We start from the raw sequence: 7,455 nt of genomic DNA, 5'->3' as shown, positions 1-7,455 counted from the left end.
ACGTTATATCATTTGCTGGCTTCCGGAAATGATGGTCCATAACCGAATCTTCAGCATGAGCCTCTTCACTCTTTGATTTATGAAGAACAAATCCCTTCTTCCACTGCCCATCAGCACCTTCATTTGGTTTTCGGATATTAAATTCTACTTTTGCCCGGTCCTTATTTTGAATAGCCTTCCACTCATCCAAAGTCATCTCTTTTGGACCCTCTTCCTTTACCTCTTCAACTTCGTTCTCCTTATTTTCAGTGTCTGCCACTGGATGTTCTTCACCTTCAGGTGTTTCCTCAGTCACATTTGATTGATCCAAGTCAGTTAATTGATCTTTGACAGTTCCCCAGTTGTGAGATCCGCTACCACCACGTTTGTCCTCATGCTTCAGGCCAGATCTATCACTTCCACTATGCCTATCAAATTCACGTTTGCCACGAGAATCAAATCCATCTCCTCGGCCCATTCCACGTCCACGGCCTCCTCGACCTCTTCCAAGACCACCGCGGCCTCGGATAGGCCGGTCAATAATCAGTCTATCAACTGAAAATTCTCTTCCTTCACCCTTTTCTTCAAGCGGCTTTTCGAATCTTCCTTCACGAGGTGGTCGCCTTTCTGGTCTTCTATCAATCATTTTTCCTTCACCCTGAAGCTGTTGATCAGGTCTTCTTCCAACGCGTCTTATTCCTTCTTTCTTAAGCGCCATGGGCGGTTGCGTCTCCTCTTTCTTGTCAACCACGCCAACACTGGGAGGCAGCGGGTTCTTGCGGTCTTTCTGGGACTCTTTACGCAGCTGTTAGCCCGCCGCGTTGGAATTGGTCTGGGCCGCGGCCTGAGCTGCGCTCTTGGCCCCAGAGCCCCCAACGCCGCCCCCGCCGGCTTCTTTTTTCTTGTTCTCTGCTGCCTTCAGTACCTCAAAGGGGTCCGATTCGTCGTCAAATAACTGGTCGAATCGATTGGTGACCACGCAGCCGAAGCCTTCCTGTAAGTGCCCAGGCATGATGGTGGCTTGGCGGTGCGTTCCTCCACGGATTGCAGCGGGCCACGCCGAGCCAAGAGGCCTGCTTCAGCTCTTCCCACAAGATGAGTTACACTTTTTTATTTAGCAATAAGTGTTCTGACACTTACTAAAATGAAAAGAAACCAGCGAGTGATATTTCTCTCTGAAGTTCATTTAAATATTAACTTTTCTTGTGTCAATGAGACAATTATTCATTCAATTAATACTCAGAAAATAAGGGAGTACTAAAAGGAAAAAAAGAATAATGGTAAATCAAAAGAAGGTTCTGTTTGAATAATACTTTAAATTGTAAGATATCTGTGTAAATACTTGCAATGTGTATTAGAATATGATTAGTGCCTAAATGAGTCACTTGGTATGTTGGAATGTTAGAAGAGGGAAAAATTAATGTCATATACAGCAATCCGGTATGACTTCATGGTTGACTGGGCATCTGAGCTAAACCTTGACAGATGGTTTAGATTTGTGGTTGATGAAGTGGCATCACTGGAAGAGTTGGGAAAAAACCACTAAGGTGGGAAGACTCAGTATATGTTCTTGGGAGATGTGGTGATTTATTTCAGCTGGAACATAGAGTGTGTGAGAAAAAACAGTGGAATATAATTTCGGAAAGACAATTGGAGACCAGAAGGCAGAGTACCTTCAATACTGGTTATTAGATGGTAGATTTTACTTTTTTGATAATTTGGGTCCCACGAAGTATTTTTTAAAGGTATTAGTAAGATTGGTGCTATGCTTTAGAAAGGTTGTAGAACAGATTTATTTTCCTATATAAGCAATTGAGATGGTTATTTATAGTTCCAGTGAGATTCTAAGATTCTAAAATCTCAAATCAGTAGGTTCAGAAAAGTCTGGATAATAATTTCTTAACCAATGATCCAAAAAGTTCATCCACTAAGCCATTTCTACCTTTGTGCTATAATGTTCGATGTGAAATTAGTATTTTTCTTTGTCCTTAAATTTATTTAAAGAAAGATGTTAATATCTTTTGGAAGGAGTTAATTGAACTATGTAATCATTGCCTTCTAGACTATTATAATAACAAATGTGATATGAAATATTAATAAGACTTCCAGTGCATTACAATAATTATAAAAGATCATGTCATTTGAACATAAATTTGAGCTAAATTTGTTTCATATATTACATTTTTTCTCAATATAGCTAAAAATCAGTGTGCCTTAACAATATCCCTGCTATCCCCAGATTAAGGAATTTAATTTAGTGTTTAGCTAGTTTGGTCTTTCATATGAGATTATTAGATTTATTTATTTTTTAAATAAAATCCTTATTCACAAAATAAACTAAATTTTATTTATCGTGTGCACTGTTTATTGAATTATTGAGACACATAGTTGACATTTATTTTGACAAACATTAAAATGTAAGTGAAGTCAATTAAATAATTAACTTGAGTGCTCATGCATTAAAAGAAGTGACTAAAGAAGTAGCAAAATTACCAGTAACTGCTGGTAGTCCATTAGTGGAAACCAAGTCAGTTCTTAGTAACGTATAACTTTGTTATGTTGAAATATATAATGTATAATTTTTGTTAAAACTGAATGTCTATAATGTCTTAATTATGAATTTTGTTTAGAAACTAATGTTAATGCTGTGTGAAAGCCTGTACCATAGGAATTTTGGAAACTGGCAGTAATCAAGCTTAGCAATTCTTACAATGTAAGGAGATTTTTAAAGTTTGTTTATCAATTTTGCATGTGTGAAGTTTCATATTGTATACTTGACCATTGGTATCTACTCAGTTGAGATGTTATCATATGGAAATATATGAGAATTATATAGGATTCGGTGATGGATTGGTTGCAATAGGTGAGAGAGAGGTATTAAGGTTGACCCCTAGATTTTGGCTTGGTGGTTGCCAATCACAATAATAGAAGAGAGAATAAGAAAAGCAGGGCTGAGAGATAAAAATCTTAATTTGCCTTTTTACATATGATTTTGAAAGACCTTTTATCCAACTGAACATGGCAAGAATGCAATTAAATATTAGGATGTGGAGTTCAGAAGAGAGGTCTTTGACAGAGAGATGTATTTTGGGAGTTACGGGTATACAAAGCATGAATTGAAAGCATAGAAATAAACTCAATTTCTCAAAAAGAGGAGAAATTGGCATTCTGGGATTGAGGCAAGGCATATTTAATCATTTACTGACCTACTAAAAGATATTGATCATGAAAATGTGACCAAGGAAGGGCAAGTAAAATGTGTAATAAGGGGCTCGCCAGTTAGCTCAGTCAGTTAGGTTAGAGTGTGGTGCTGATAACTCCAAGGTGCGGGGTTAGATCCCTGTACCGGCCAGACACCAAAAACAAACAAACAACAACAACAAAAAGTGCAATGATATTTAGAAGGAGTGTCATGGCAACTAAGGCAGCAAAATCTTTAGAAGTGCTACTTAGAATAAGATGAGGATTGATTTATGATAATGATAATTATATTTTAAAACATTTATTGAGTGAACACTATTTTTCAGATAGTAATTGATTTACCTGGATTGATTTATTAGTCCTCAAAAACACCATGAGATGAATATTATTATCTTCATTTTACAAATGAGGAAGATAAGGCTTAGAGAAGGTAAGGAACATACCCAAATTAACACAGGTAATAATTAGTGCACGTGAGATTGAAGCCCAGGCAATATGGGACCAGAGACCTAGCCTATATGCTATATTCCATTCAAATGTTCTGAAAAATGCTCACTGAATTTTTCTCTTTACATGAAGAACAAACAGAAACTGGCCTATGACTGAAGGATGTCAAAGGTGTGTTTTCTTCTGCACAACTCTTAAAGTTTCACTGAAGGATAGAATGAAGTGGTACTGAGCCTCCAAACTTGAAGAGTCAGGTAAGGACCCTTTAGTGGCAAGACAGCAAAGCAAGTGATATCACACATGGGATACTGGTTGGTTCTGACATTGTATTGAAAATTTGCATTCCATTTTTCCTTCAGGTAATTGAACTTCCTGAGATTTCAATCGAAGGGATTTAAGTGAAGGTAAGTTCATTCCCAGCTCCACTGGGGTTGCATAAACCAAGCAGATAAAAAAAGAGTGTCATGTTCAACTGCTCAATGGATTGATTGATATTGGCTCTTTTGATATATAAAACTCTATCAGTAAAATATTCTTCTAAATCTGCTGCATTGCTTTACTCCAGAAGGTTGATTCTTTGCTACTGCTCAGATCTGTGGAAATTACAGTTGTTATTCTTATAGAATTTAATGGCATGCTGAAGACAGGAGCATTGGGTTAAGGATACCTCAGCAGATTTTGTTCTGGATTCCAGGTGACAGTCTGGATATTTTAAGTAATTCTTATGTTGCTTGCATTAGATAAAGTGTGTTTATATTTGAACATCATTTATTCTTTGGTGTACTGGGGAATCCCAAGACCACTCTCACTATAGATGATTTCTCAGGATTCATAGAACTCAGAAAGGCTATTATACTCACAATTGCAGTTTATTTTATTTTATTTTTGTTTGTTTTAGAAAACTTCTTTTTATTATTATATGTATATGTGGGGTACAAGGTTGATTTTCAATAATTGTGTAGAATGTGTGGTGGTTAGATTAGCATAGTTAGCTTATTCATCATTACAATATGCAATCATTGTGTCTGTTGACCAATTCCTCATTAGCCTCCCTCCCTCACCCCCACCCCTCCCCTTTTCTACCTCTAGTTTTCAAAAAGTTCAATGTATTACTGTGATTGTTGTTTGTTTCTTTCTTTCTCTCTGTCTCTCTTTATTGTTCATTTGTTTACTTATGGATTCAGCTCACAGTTATGAGTGAGAACATACAGTATTTCTCTTTCTGTACCTGGGTGTTTCACTTAGAATAATTTTCTCTGGGCTCATCCATGTTGCTGCAAATGGTAGAATTTCGTTCTTTTTTATGGCTGAGTAGTATTCCATTGTGTATATATACCACAATTGCCTTATCCAGTCATCCAACAATGGATATTTAGGTTGGTTCCATCACCTAGCTATTGTAAATAGAGCTGCAATAAACATAGGAGTACAGGTATTCCTTCAACCTGATATTTTCCATTCCTCTGGATATATCCCAAGGAGTCAGATTGCTGGATTTTATGGAAGTTCTATCTGTAGTTGTATGAGGAACCTCCATACTGTTCTCCATAATGGCTGTACTAATTTACATTCCCACCAACAGTGCAGGAGAGTTCCTCTCTCTCCACATCCTTGCCAGCATTTGTTATTCTTTTTTATAATAGCCACTCTGATTGAGGTGATATGATATCTCAAAGTGGCTTTGATTTGCATTTTCCTGATGATTAGCGATGTTGAGAATTTTTTCATATACCTATTGGCCATTTGTGTGTCTTCCTTTGAGAAATGTCTAGTCAGCTTCATGGTCCATTTTTTAATTGTATAATTTGGTTTTTGCTGTAAAGTTGTCTGAGCTATTTGTATATTCTGGATATTAATCCCTTGTCAGAGCATATTTTGCAAATATTTTCTCCCATTCTGTAGAATAGCTTTTCACTCTGTTGGTTGTTTCCTTTGCTGTGCAGAAGCTTTTAAGTTTGATATAATTCCATTTGTTTATCTCTTCTTTTGTTGCCTGTGCTTTTGGGGTATTATTCATAAAGTCATTGCCCAGTCCTAAATCACAGAGCATTTCCCCTATGTTTTATTCTAAGCATTTTAAAGTTTCGGGTCTGATATTTAAGTCTCTAATCCATTTTGAGTTGATGTTAGTATACGGTGAGACATATGGATCAAGAATGAAATGATATAATTTAAAATTGGCAAATGGAAAGGCACATAGAGAGGAGTCCAGAAGAAACAAAACAGAACCTTTCAGCTGTTCTATTTATGTGGGGTTAAATGGACAGTGCTTAATTCTTTCAGCACTGATGTGTGACACAGCAAATTCAAAGTGTTGCCAACCTTGGTCATGTATGCATGGAGCGTCTGTATCACTGACCTTTGCTACTCAGTTTTAGCCCCCACAGAGGTCAAAATGATACAGCACGCCCCAGAGCACCAGGCATACAAAGACAGATGTTCACCATGGATTACTTCATTAGCATAAACTATCTGGTGTGGTCCAAAGTATGTGGTACACAAGACACTCTCGTCAGGAAGGATATTCCAAGGGCTTAGAGGATTCCTCCCAGGAGTTGGACAAGAGTAAGTCCTGAAGACCTTTAGCATGTGCAGGCTTTGGACTATAGAGGCCTATGAGTTAGCCCTTTACTGCACAGTATATCAATTTTTATTTTTATGTATAGTATTTCATCTTATATAATTTGTTAGTGATTTTTTTGTTATATGCAAAAGTGTTTTGTAAGCAGATGGAGGTGTCAGCCTCATGTACTGGGTGGATAAACCTCCTCTAGAAGAAAATCTGAGGCCACAACAGTAAATATACACTACTGCTTTCTGCTCGCATCAGGTGTGTACCTCACCCTTGAGTGATGATGTAACATGGACCTAATTATTGTGCCTATCATTAAAGGTGTGGTGAGTGAAGGTGCTGTGGGTCAGACCTCAAAACCTGCATTGACCTGGGTGTTGAGAGCAACAGTTCCTTTCATATGTGAGTTTGACTAGAGACTCCAATGGCCTAAAGCATAAATGTCAAGTACTTCCATGTGGAATATTCTTAAAGCAAATATACTTCACGGCACCTGGTTTTCCAATGCCTTGCAGTTTCAAATATTGACCTTGCGGAGGACTGGAGATTTTCCTTAGGCTATAAAGTCTCTGGTGTAAGATAAAGATTTGTGGCACAGCAAGGTTGCTGGCTCAAAGACAGACAGGTTACTGATTGATATGTGTAGATACTGGAAAATTTCTGGGGGGAGAGGGAATGTTTGCTAAGATCAAGCTTGTGTTGATAGGACCACTTAATTGCCTTACTGGAATGTTATCTGGCTTGTTTTACTGAAAGTTACCAGCCTATATTGTTAAACTACAACCCCACCTATGTTCTCTTCCTGTAACTTCCTGGTCTAGAGAATAAATGCAGGAAGAGAACCCCAATTTGCTGTTAATTTCCCAAGGAAGGGATGCCTCTTGCTGGAGGGTCCTGGGAAAGTTAACTACATCAGGGCTTCTCACTGCTCAGAAGAGATGAGCTTTGAGTAATCCTCTGTGTCTGCATCACCCAGGGGATGTGGGGTGACAAATCTGTGGGGGACAAAGCAACACCTCCATATTCTAAAGCAAGGTGCAGGATGATCTTGCAAAGGAACTGGTCCATACCTGGTTATCTAGGCATTAGCCCTTTGCTAAACTAAAATCATATAAAAGCATTGAATTGAGTTAACCAAGGATGTGAAAAATCTCTATAATGAGAACTACAAACCACTGCTGAGTAAAGCTTCTGAACAGCAAAAGAAAGAATTAACAGAGTTAAAAGACAACCAACAGAGTGGGAGAAAATATTTG

At 37.8% G+C, this 7,455-nt stretch overlaps 1 pseudogene; it reads right to left on the bottom strand.

The window, feature by feature from the left end:
* LOC103589750 overlaps nt 1-1,071 on the bottom strand; it is a 7,370-nt pseudogene extending 6,299 nt beyond the window's left edge.
* Nucleotides 1,072-7,455: the final 6,384 nt, after the last annotated feature.

The sequence above is a fragment of the Galeopterus variegatus genome, unplaced genomic scaffold, assembly GCF_000696425.1.
Source record: "Galeopterus variegatus unplaced genomic scaffold, G_variegatus-3.0.2 Scaffold720, whole genome shotgun sequence".
Taxonomy (NCBI): Eukaryota; Metazoa; Chordata; class Mammalia; order Dermoptera; family Cynocephalidae; genus Galeopterus; species Galeopterus variegatus.
The sequence above is the reverse complement of the archived record's forward strand: the minus strand, read 5'-3'. Positions and strand labels throughout refer to the sequence as shown.